This window comes from Cryptomeria japonica, chromosome 10, assembly GCF_030272615.1.
Source record: "Cryptomeria japonica chromosome 10, Sugi_1.0, whole genome shotgun sequence".
NCBI classification, from domain to species: domain Eukaryota; kingdom Viridiplantae; phylum Streptophyta; class Pinopsida; order Cupressales; family Cupressaceae; genus Cryptomeria; species Cryptomeria japonica.
The window spans coordinates 738,530,440-738,544,120 of record NC_081414.1 but is presented as its reverse complement, the minus strand read 5'-3'; positions in this window follow the sequence as shown (position 1 = coordinate 738,544,120).

The window sequence follows — 13,681 nt, the reverse complement described above, 5'->3', positions numbered from 1 at the left end:
GGGAAAGGGTTTTGTTTTCCTGTTGTATGAATTTGCAAATTTGTGGTGAAAGGAAAAGTCATGCTGGTAAAATGTTTGGGAATTTCTTCTTTCTGTGTATTTTTGTGTTCTTCCTGTGTATGGAGAAAATTAGAGATTTTTGGTTTAATAAATTTCCCTTAAGGCTTTGTGAAAGAAAGATTTAGGAAACTTTATGTTTTTCTCAAATCTTTGTTCTGTCACATACATTTTTTTTGGTTCCCGGTATAAATTCTTTTTCAGAAAATAATTTTATGGATGGCTGTAGTTTATTAAACATTTTTATTTAAACAAAAATAAATTTGTCCCCGATTTTATTAAACTCTGTATTTTCAAAGTGCTGGGAAAAGAGATTTTTATAATCTCTGATTAAAAAAAATAAAATGTTTTGTTGGGTCTCTGTATACCCAGAGTTTGGGTATTGAGTTTATTAGTTTTAATAAATTAAAAAAAAAAACAAAAAACATTCCCTGCTTAGTTCATTTAGAAAATTTTCCAAATAAACTTAGCAATGGGAGTTTGGTTTTTACAGAAAGAAAAAGAAATAAAAAATTCATAAACTCTGAAAATATTGGGAAGTGGAATTTTTGTTAGAAAAAAAAAAAGTTTTTAATTTAATTTTATTAAAAAGTTTTTTAATAGTTTTTTATTAATTTATTAATTATTATTTAATATATATTTTATTAATGAGAATTAATATATATATATATATTAATTAATATTTAATTTTGGTATTTGTCTTTATGTACAGAGGAAGTATCCTTTTTAGGAAAAGGATAAAATAATGTATTATTTGGAAACATTGAAAATTTAGTAATGTATCGTTTGGAAAATTGGCAAGTAAATGATATTTTCATTTAGTAAAATAAATTGTTTAATTTATATTCTCTCTGTATTGGGAAATAGGCAAAATTGTACTATTCCAATTGTGGTATTGAACTTATCTTGTATGTTGATTTTCTGTTATTGTTTTTTGAAAACTTAGATCCTTTAGAAAATTGGATCGATTGTTGTGTAAAAATAATAGGAAAGAAGATTGTCTTTTCCAATCTATGCCTATGCATGTTTAATTTTTTGTATTCTCATTTGCTTAAGAAATGGCAAGTCTTTGATTTTGTTTGTTGGATCCTGTCGTAAGTTTGAATTGGGTACCTGTTTCTTTCCTCGATCTCGAGTTTTGATTGTTGTCTTGTGGTGGTGTTGTAACCGGTCATGTCCCTTATGTGGGTGTTGAATGTTGACTTGTGGTTGACCATAGCTGGTCAGGTCTCTAGTTAGAGTACCGTTAGCCAATACACCTTGTATGAAGTCTTGTTTGACCAGGTAGGTATTCCTACCGTGTTGAACTCCGTTTACTTGACCTTGTGTATTCCTTGGTTTAGGAGTTCGTTTGAGTATAGTCTAGTGTCATTTGGGAAAGTGGATTTCGATTGGAGGCCGTGCCCAAAGTGGCTACTGGGTAACTCATCGAAAGTGTGTCTAAATAAGTGATAATCTAATAGCATATTAGAGAGTTAGTTAATAAATCACTAAGTAAGATAATTGTGCCTCACACATGGGATGAGTGCTAGCATAGACTCGACATGTAGTGAGAAGGCCTGAAATGGCAAACCATCAACTTTGTCTTCATGGAAGGTAGTGTTGGGTCCACATGAGGCTTGGATGGGCCGGAGGTTCGGAATAGGTTGTCAGGGTAAACCAGTGGATGGGGTCGGAACCTATGAAGACCTTCTATGGTAACCATACCAGGTTATGTGATGACACTTGTCCCTTATGTTCATTAGTGTGTTGTTTTGTTGTCTTGATAGGAGCATTATTGAGGAGTCATCCTGATGTTTATGCGCTCGTGAGAACATGATATCATGTTAGACCTTGGGTTGCAAAGATTTAGTTTCGTTGATGCTCCAATTGATCTTTTGTAATTGCTTCTTATTATGTTCAGTTGGATCCTTTCCTATTGAGGGATCATTCATGAATTTATTTGACCAATGGGGTTGTATGTATTATTGGTTATGTTCACCTTGATGGCAGGATTGTAAATGATGTGAACCTTATGTATTCTTCTCTATTATTTAATTATCAAAGGAGTCTTACAATTGAGAAAACTCGGAGATGTAGCCCACTAGGGGTGAACTCCGAGATCATTTCGATGTTATGTGGTGTTTTACATTCTTATGTTTCCTTTTAATTTAGCATGTATGGATGACATTATGTTATTATGTATAATGTGGATTAGATAAAGTTAATCTTAAATGCATGTATGTAGTCATCTTATTAAATGCAGTAAATTGGATCATGAAGGACGTAGATTTGAATAATGGAATGTATTCAGTTATTGATTATGCAATTAAGTGTGCATGGAAAGTATTCATTAGTTTATGATGAAATTAAAGTACGTTATGAAATTAGATGCATGACATATGTTTAATGTAAGATTGTACGTAATGCTTGGTTAAATTTTATTGGATGAACTTAATCATATCACCTATACTTTTAACCTCAATGGATGAACCTTATCATGTGATCTATATTTTTATCTTACCAAAATAAATTATCCTTGTTTAAGTATTATCTTGTCATTAATTTAATCATCTTAATTGGATCAATTAACATGAGTTGAGTTAAATTTTGAATTAATTAATCACGTTGGGAAACTCTTTAGGTGTTATTTAGTCTTCCGTTGTAGTATCTGAACGTATGATTACTCGTTGTACCATTGTGTTGTGTTTAATTTAAAAAATAAATAAATTATTTGCACTCTATTCTTGTGTTTTAGCTTAATCCCTTCGGGGTTTCCTGGCGGGGCATTACATTTGGTATCAGAGCCCATGTTGCAAACACTGGGATCTCTAGTGTCGCTTGTGCCCTTAGTTGGTGTGAGGTGTATCGACCTTATGTTGTATGCTTGTCCTCCTTTTGTATGTGTGTGATTGAGGCATAGGATCTTGAAGATCTTAAGGACTTGTGCTCTCTTCTTTTGCATATTCTTTAGAGAAAACCTTAATTGCGTTTAATGTGTGTGTTCACACCTTGCTTTCACCTTCTTGATGTTGGTGTTTTTTGAGTGATTATATGTGCTTGTCTTGAATTTGAAAGTATGAAATGTGCTTGTATTAAGATTATGATCTAGCTTAGTGTTGTCGACTTGAAGGACATGTATGGTAGATATTGAAGGCTTATTTTGTAGCAAATTGAACAATTATCACCCTTCCTCCTCTTTCTCTCTAGAAATTAAAATGTTTGTTATATGTGTATTTATCTCTTATGTGAGTTTTCTTATTGTAAGAGAAAGGTTGTGACTTCTTGAACCCTTGTGTGAACCTTATGATACTTTTGTGCTTCTAGATAATAAGATGGCTATGTATTTAAAAGATCATAATGGTTATTGGGAGGAAATTTTTTATGTTTTTGTAAGAGGATTCTCCATGTGTATTGTAGGAGTAACATAATTAAATTCTATCTTAAGTAATGTGCATTAATGTGCGAATAGTTGTTATGCAAAAATGCCTTGTGGGTAAAAGAGGTATAAAAAGGAACATGTTATAGTGGCTAAGAGTGTATTAATGTGTTCCATGAAAGATTGTTTTATGTGTTTCATTATACCGATTTGATTGAGGACCTATTTTAACATTGCTACACTAAACTTGCTTTTGGATATATATAATGACTTAGCTTGACTAGAGAGTGCAAAAAGAAAAAGCTTGTTTGATGTGCATGCATTAATATATATTATTTAGTTGATAGTTCCTCGTTACCTTCTTATCATACCTTAGGTTTTCAAAGAAAGGATGCATTGATTTAAATAGAATGTTTATAAAGCATATGAAATTGTATTTTTGCATTTTGACTTCTTATTGAAAGATGGAAGTCTTAAGCTTTAGAAAGAAAATTTGCATGTCTAGTAATGTGAATATGAATGCTTAGTGGAATTAGTGAAAGATATAGGAATGACATTACTTAAGTAATTTTGAATTGTTTAGAATTTCAGTACTTGTATCTAGAATAAACTTTCTTCAGTTATTCATGTGGAAAGAATAATTAAAACCTTCCTTGAGTAGATGATAGCGTACTGAAAAGTACTCCCCGTAAATGTGACTAAATCAATACTGGTGCTTTCTTTGTGTAATGTAAGAAACTCGTGCTTGCTTTATGTGCCCATGGGATGGTGAAGTAATCAACCATGGAGGATATGTTTACTTATGAGTAGGGGAAAACCATATTGTTTATGAGATGTTGCTTATTTGTTACCCTATTGAGTACCAAACATTGGGTTGTTGGTAATTCAGTATGTTAAGGGGTAATATTAGAAGTCACCATTCCTTGAATAGTATGGATTGGTGTACGAGTAATGTTGGCACTGTATATGGTGAAAATGGATAACAATAATAACAATATTGAAAGGCTAAATGAATTCAACCACAAAACCCTAGCCTAACAACAACAAAGATCCACCATAACATATGAAGATTACCTAAGACAATGCAAATCAAATGAAATCACAAAGATTATACCATCACATGTCCAATAGGGTTTTGATCTCCATTCTTCCTATCTCCATTGATCTTGCTTGATATATTTGCTCTCAGATTTTATGTGCACAAGAGCTCAACAAAGAACGGAATGTGGTTGCAAGTAGGATCGTAGTGTAGTCAATTGCATAAGTTGATTCCTTAGACTCAGTGATTAGGGTTTGATAATGAGGGAAGCATCTCCTTATATAGAAGACACAATATGAAATGGAGGGATAAGATTGAGAGGTGTAAAATGAGGTCGGCTATGATTAGAGGGTAGGTAAAAGAAATAATAAAATAATGAAAGGGGTAGGTAGTGTATGAATTAAGAGATGAATGACATGTGTCATGGGTTGAAAAGGTTAATGAATTAATTAAATAAATTAATTAATAGAAGAAGTGGGATCAATTAAATAAATAAAATATTTATTTAATTTAGGAAAAGGATAATTTAAATAAATAAATGTATTTATTTAAATGAGAAATAAGGCTAGAAGAGGATAAATGAATTAATTAAATAAATAAAGATTTATTTAATTAATAGAAGAATTAGACTTAGATAATTAAATAAATAAAATATTTATTTAATTAGACATGACAATTTTAGGTGTCTATAGGCGCGAAGCAACTTTAGCTTCTCTATTTTGAGGAAAAATATAGTTATATAATGAAACTGTATTAAAGGTGTACTCAATACTTTCCCTTTTTGATGAACCAATTTATAAGGTTTCTGTGTGCCAACCTATTCCTCTCCTTTATCTGAGCATTTTGATGGTAGTTCTTGAGCATAATGTTGGTGTATCTTGGAGGATCTTTTGCCTTGTCTTCATGAAAGGTAGGTTTTGTCCACATGAGCTTCTAGTTAGTAGGTGTTGGTAGACATGTGGGTGGGCCTTAGCCATGTATACCTCTGGCTTACGACAAGTATCTTGAGAGATATGTAGCTATGTGCGATGTGACCTGATGTGCTTGTTTCTGTGAGGTACACTACCATGCAGAATACGTCTATCACGTGTCCTCTCCACTTGGAGTATTGCCATGCCACGTGATGACGTGATGCAGGGTGATGTCGAGGTGCACATTGCCATACTGTGTGGTTGTGTGACTAGGCCGCACCACATGATGAGCTACTGCAACAGCTATGCGATTGTTCCGTCCTTCCTCATTGGTGGCTAGATGCTAGTCACATAGTGATTTTATGTGCAGTTGTGATATTCTTATTTATTTCTTTGTGGTCCAGCAATTTATTCTACTTGACTTTGAAGGTTTAGCCATGATCTTGTGATCTTTTGCTTCTTGATTTGGTGTTGCAAATTCCGGATTATTTTCTTGCCTTACTGCTGGAATTGATGATTTATTATCTTTATTCATTTGTACTTTGGTGGCTAAACTAGTTTATCCTTATTGTTTTCATATGCTAGTCTTGTGTTGAAATGTGAAATTCCTCTCCAAGGACGTATGAGACGGTCTTGGTTGAGTGTGTACGAGGAAGTAAACATAGGGAACCTTGAGGATAGGGGTATGTGAGGCTGTGATGCAACTAGGATCCACTACCTACCTATGTGTGGTGACTATATCTTGGAGGCTAACCACCTTACTCAACAAGGGATGTTCACGAAGGTCTTGTATGGAAGGTAGCACCGCCTTGGTGTGCCCTAGCACCATCGAGCCTTGAGTGAGATGTTGGATATTTACGATCATGTTATTGTTCTGAGATCAGGCATAGAGATGTTGATCGTGCATGTTATCTTTGATCGAGCATTAGACATGCTCACATGTGGCCTTTTGAGTTGTGCATTCCAGTTATGTGGTTGGTTATTATGTGTAATCATGGAGTAAAATTGTGTTATCTTGTCACTATGTTATGGGACATAGTCATTGGAAAGGATCTTATATGCCTGGAAAGTGTAAGCAATTGTGTTCTATATGTTGCTCTTATTCCATGAAAGCTAACTTGATTGTAGAATTTGAATTTTGAAGCTAGTTCTATGCGATAAAGTTTTATGAAAAGATGGATTGGTAAATGAAATTGATCATGATGGCATGTTTTCTTGTCATATTAGTAGATGAGCATGGTAATTGTTGGTTACCTCTTTTTATGCTTTAATTTGGTATGATGAAAGGGAGAAAATTCTTGTTTCTCTGCTATGATTATAGATAGTTCTTAGAATATTTTAAGAAAAGTATGGATTTAGATGTATCTTGCCAATGGATAATGGAATTCATAGAGGATTTAGCAATAATGTTTCATTTATTTGTAGAAAGATTCCTATGTGCAATTTGATATTTGTTGAATGAGTTTCAGGGCTAATGCGTGCGACATGTTCTCTGTCTAGCCTTACGACTTCCAGGAGTAAGTCAGAACCTAGGGGGGGAGAATGTAGTACCCTTGCCCTAATCATATTCTAATTTCAGTTTGACCTTGGTTAGTTTATCATGTTATAATGTTATAGTCAGATGTTTTGATTATTGTGCATACCGGTTAATATGGTTTTTGTATCAATTTGTATGTAAGCTTATTAGTTCTCCTAATTCATGTTATTAATCTTCGGCTAACACTTTTATTAAATATATATATGTATGCATGTGTGATTCATGGTTGCAGGAGATTGCAGGTACAATACCGCATGGGTGCGAGGTTCATCTCCACCTGGATTCGCAGGTTTGAGTGTTCCTCATTGGCCCTTAGAAATTGTATTAGGTGGTCGTGAGACCTTTGTTTGACCTTAAGAATTAATAGAGTTAAAACTATTGCCTTAATTACTTTTAGAAAAGTTAATTAAATATCATAAGAAAAGAGAAATAAAAGAAATGATTTTTACAAATAACTTTCCCATTTACTTTTTTTGAAATTAGTAAAATAATTTCTTTTATTATTAAATATTATGATTTATTAGAAAACATTTTTCAACCAAAAATTTTAGGTTGAAATTTTTTCTATATTATGCCTGTGAGTTCACGGGAAAGAAAAAAGGGATATTTTTGGAGAAATTTGGGAGGCCAGATTGGAAACCAGAATTGGAGCTTGGAGGTTTGATTCAGATTATTTGCAGAGTATTCATCTTCTTTGTATGTTGATTTTTCTGAAAGATCCCTATTTGGAGAGTTTTTAAAATTGTTTAAATTTGAGAAAGTGTTTCCTGGTTTGGGAAAGGGTTTTGTTTTCCTGTTGTATGAATTTGCAAATTTGTGGTGAAAGGAAAAGTCATGCTGGTAAAATTTTTGGGAATTTCTTCTTTCTGTGTATTTTTGTGTTCTTCCTGTGTATGGAGAAAATTAGAGATTTTGGTTTAATAAATTTCCCTTAAGGCTTTGTGAAAGAAAGATTTAGGAAACTTTATGTTTTTCTCAAATCTCTGTTCTGTCACAGACATTTTTTTTGGTTCCTGGTATATATTCTTTTTCAAAAAATAATTTTATGGATGGCTGTAGTTTATTAAACATTTTTATGTAAACAAAAATAAATTTGTCTGTGATTTTATTAAACTCTGTTTTCTTAGAGTGCTGGGAAAAGAGATTTTTTTATAATCTCTGGGAAAAGAGATTTTTATAATCTCTGATTTAAAAAAAAAAAAGATATGTTTTGCTGGGTCTTGTATACCCAAAGTTTGGGTATTGAATTTATTAGTTTTAATAAATTTAAAATAAAAATGAAAATAAAAATCAATCCCTGCTTAGTTCACTTAGAAAATTTTCCAAATAAACTTGGCAATGGGAGTTTGATTTTTACAGAAAGAAAAAGAAATAAAAAATTCATAGCCTGTGAAAATATATAAAAATAAAAAAAATAAAAAAAATCAAATTGACTTTTAAAATATTAAGTCAAGAAATTTATGAGTTTGTTGGAAAACTCATAAATTTCTGAGTTTTGCTTTGTGTTTCGGGAAGTGAAATTTTTGTTAAAAAAAAAAAGGTTTTTAATTTAATTTTATTAAAAAGTTTTTTTTAATAGTTTTTATTTATTTATTAATTATTATTTAATATATATTTTATTAATGAGAATTAATATATATATATATATATATATATATATATATATATATATATATATATATATATATATATATATATATATATATATATATATATATAAATTAATATTTAATTGGTAAATTTTTATTATTAATTATTAATTGTTTATATTTTATTAATCGCGGATTAATAAATATTTATTAATTAATATTTAATTTTGGTATTTGTCTTTATGTACGCAGGAAGTATCTTTTTTAGGAAAACGATAAAATAATGTATTATTTGGAAACATTGGAAATTTAGTAATGTATCGTTTGGAAAATTGACAAGTAAATGATATTTTCATTTAGTAAAATAAATTGTTTAATTTATATTTCTCTCTGTATTGGGAAATAGACAAAATTGTACTATTCCAATTGTGGTATTGAGTTTATCTTGTATGTTGATTTTCTGTTCTTGTTTTTTGAAAACTTAGATCCTTTAGAAAACTGAATCGATTGTTGTGTGAAAACAATAGGAAAGAAGATTGTCTTTTCCAATCTATGCCTATGCATGTTTAATTTTTTGTATTCACATTTGATTAAGAAATGGCAAGTCTTTGATTTTGTTTGTTGGATCCTGTCGTAAGTTTGAATTGGGTACCTGTTTCTGTCCTCGATCTCGAGTTTTGACTGTTGTCTTGTGGTGGTGTTGTAACCGGTCATGTCCCTTATGCGGGTGTTGAATGTTGGTTTGTGGTTGACCATAGCTAGTCAGGTCTCTAGTTAGAGTACTGTCAGCCAGTACACCTCGTATGAAGTCTTGTTTGACCAAGTAGGTATTCCTACCATGTTGAACTCCATTTACTTGACCTTGTGTATTCCTTGGTTTAGGAGTTCATTTGAGTATAGTCTAGTGTCATTTGGGAAAGTGGCTTTCGATTGGGGGTCGTGCCCAAAGTGGCTGTTGGGTAACCCATCGAAAGTGTGTCTAAATAAGTGATAATCTAATAGCATATTAGAGAGTTAGTTAGTGAATCACTAAGTAAGATAATTGTGCCTCATGCATGGGATGAGTGCTAGCACGGACTCGACATGAAGTGAGAAGGCCTGAAATGACAAACCATCAACCTTGTCTTCACAGAAGGTTGTGTTGGGTCCACATGAGGCTTGGATGGGCCGGAGGTTCGGAATAGGTTGTCAGGGTAAACTAGTGGATGGGCCCAGAACCTATGAAGACCTGCAATGGTAACCATACCAGGTTATGTGATGACACTTGTCCCTTATGTTCGCTAGTGTGTTGTTTTGTTGTCTTCATAAGTGCATTATTGAGGAGTCATCCTGATGTTTATGCCCTCGTGAGAACCTGATATCATGTTAGACCTTGGGTTGCAAAGATTTAGTTTCGTTGATGCTCCAGTTGATCTTTTGTAATTGCTTCTTATTATGTTCAGTTGGATCCTTTCCTATTGAGGGATCATTCGTGCATTTATTTGACCAATGGGGTCGTATGTATTATTGGTTATGTTCGCCTTGATGGCAGGATTGTAAATGATGTGAACCTTATGTATTCTTCTCTATTATTTAATTATTAGAGGGGTCTTGTAGTTGAGAAGACCTAGAGATGTAGCCCACTAGGGGTGAACTTCGAGATCATTTCGATGTTATGTGGTGTTTTACATTCTTATGTTTCCTTTTAATTTAGCATGCATGGATGGCATTATGTTAGTATGTATAATGTGGATTAGATAAAGTTAATCTTAAATGCATGTATGTAGTCATCTTGTTAAATGCAGTAAATTGGATCATGAAGGATGTAGATTTGAATAATGGAATGCATTCAGTTATTGATTATGCAATTAAGTATGCATGGAAAGTATTCATTAGTTTATGATGAAATTAAAGTATGTTATGAAATTAGATGCATGGCATATGTTTAATGTAAGATTGTACGTAATGCTTGGTTAAATTTTATTGGATGAACTTAATCATGTCACCTATACTTTTAACCTCAATGGATGAACCTTATCATGTGATCTATATTTTTATCTTACCGAAATAAATTATCCTTGTTTAAGTATTATCTTGTCATTAAGTTAATCAACTTAATTGGATTAATTAATGCGAGTTGAGTAAAATGTTGAATTAATAATCACATTGGGAAACTCTTTAGGTGTTATTTAGTCTTTCGCTGTAGTATCTGAACGTGTGATAACTCGTTGTACCATTGTGTTGTGTTTAATTTAAAAATAAATAAATTATTTGCACTCTATTCTTGTGTTTTAGCTTAATCCCTTCAGGGTTTCTTGGCAGAGCATTACAGAGAACGTTTGACAGATGATCAAAGGGAAAAAGAAAGAAGAAGACAGAGTGAAGCTAGAAGACAAAGAAATCCCAGACGTAGAGCACAAGTAACAATACAAGAGTTGGAATTTCTAAATAGAGAGGAAACTAATATTATTACAAATGGTCATCAAAGAACTTCTCAACAAGTCTCTCATATTGAAAGAGACCAAAGACAACAGGTTGATTCACATTCAACCATCAAATCAAAATATTGAGTTGCGTCTTCAGAATGAAATCTCAAGGTCAATAGAATGAGTTGCAAAGACACCTCGACCAGGAAGTCAATTTGAGAATAATTTGGGTGAAGGGGCTGATGCACAAGAAAGACAAAATACAAATAGAATAATTCATGTTGATTTTCAAAGATTTCAAATGCTATTTCAACACTAGTTAGATCTCTTTAGAATGCTAGACATGTGTTATATTTGTTAAGAGTGTTATCTAAGAATCAAAGTAAATCGTAGCTTACAAGGTCCTGTATGCACTAGATGTAGGCAAGAGAGAGAAAACAATATATTTTCAGCTTCAAACAATATGGATCCTGGGCCAAAACCAAAAGAGCTTGAAAGTCTGACTCAAGTAGAAGAAATGTTGATTGCACATGTCAACCCACTACTACAAGTTACACATGCAACATGTGGTCAATACAAATACAAAGGACACACAATAAGTTTTCCACAAAATATGGAACACATTTCAAAAAAAATTCCACATACAATAGATCATTTTCCAATCATTATTGTTCAAAGAAGGGACCAACATGACACAAATTATAACTTTACAGTGAATAGGGATCGTGTGTATAGAGCACTTAAATACAAAATTGAGCATGATAAATATTAATCTGATGTCATAATTAATGAGAATGTTTTCAATGATCTATCTACCAATTTTGATGAAAACATTTTCAATAGATTGAAGACAGTGCATATGGAATTTGATTTTGATGCAAATGAAATCATATTTATGGGTCCAATCATGGAGACAGATGAAGGTAATATAATTGACCATACAAATTCAATGGTTTCTAGACTACCTAATGCTCAAAGAGAAATGAAATTAATACATGTATGGATTAATAATCCTGATACAAATCAAACAACGTTGATTGATTGGCCAACAATTGGTACATCTCCTATCAATGAGTATGTCACATTAGGATTACTTGATATGGCATTTCCAACATTGTTTCCTGATGGTAGATGTGACTGGTTAGAGCCACAAATGAGGCAGGTGCATCTGCATGAATTTGTGAAACATCTACTGTAATGCCCCGCTAGGAACCCCGAAGGAAAACCCACAAGGGTGAAACAATTTTTTTTTTTAAAGTATAAACATAATAAGTACATTTGCACAACATGCACGATAACACAAGCAGAAGACTTACACCAGAATTCCTTAAGGATTACCAATGAAGAAATTAAAACCACAAGATAAATTCCACAATTACCATTAATCCAAATATTCATCATTAACTCAATGATCACAAGAAGCCATATGCAATAACAGATACACCATTGAAAGGTTGAAAGGATGTAGTATAATTCCACTTCAATAAGAATTTACACACAACATTAAAGAAACTGATAAAATACATCCCAAACATAGGATTACAATGCTCTTCCAATACATAGCTTCTCAATATACATATAAAGATACCACTTAACCAATTACAAGGTTACATAAGATCAATGATACAATGACCACATAGGTCTTCAAATAACAATAATCTCCTACATGAGATGAAGCATGAGCCACGAACCACAGAAACACCTACGAAGCCAATCCTCGCATGAAGGTACAAATTAGAACATCCGATGGGAAGTGGCACTACCACCCAACCATGTAATTCCCAAAATGGAATCACCCCACTGTGCTAGGAGATAGCTGAGGACCCTCAAACAAGCATAAGCATAATATGGTCGACAAAACAATACGACACCATGACAACACAATATGACTCCACAAAATCTAGGTGACTCAACATTACAAACATACAAGTGAACCAAATGAGAGAGTGTCATCACATAGCTTAAGATGGATACAATGTTACAACCTCTCTCGAACCTCCGATTCCAACTAAGTCTCATGTGGACCCTACCAGCCTTTCATGAAGACAAGGTGGTTGGTTTGCCATTCCAGGCCTTCTTGCAACATGATGAGCCTCAATACAAGAACTCACCTAGGCGCGAGGTACACTTATATTTATTAATGTTATAAGACTACCCACCTAATCAATTCATTAGATTACGAGTTATTATCTGACTTTCGCTAGGTCATAATGCCTACCACTTTGGGCACAACCCCCAAGCGAAAGCCACTCTCTCAGAGGACACTAAACAACCATGGTCACTCCCCGAGGACCCTATGGCGAAGCAGACATCCATAACCACCACTTTCAGAAACAAGTGGTCTAACAAGGACATACTGACTCTTGGTTAACCATAAGGCAAAGACACTACATGGTTAAGACAACGAAGCCAACATATATCACTTGGTCAAAGGTACCAAATACATCACAATAGGACGACTGAACCACAGACCAAAAGATAACACAATATACACTTGCAAGGACAACTAATTCAATCAGTCCGCACTCAAACAATCTTTGAGAATATCAACATCATAAGAACTTGCAACATTATTGATTGGAAATTAAATAAAACACTCTTTATAACAGTCATATCTAATCAATTTCCAAATCAATATTCCATTAGGAATGAAATCCACATTAAACATTCAACTGGTTATAACATGAATTCCGAATAGGCAATTAATTCATTTTTAGAATATATCCAAATTAAACAATTTAAATTCCTCATTCATGCCTTGATTTCCATTGATAATTTATCAAAC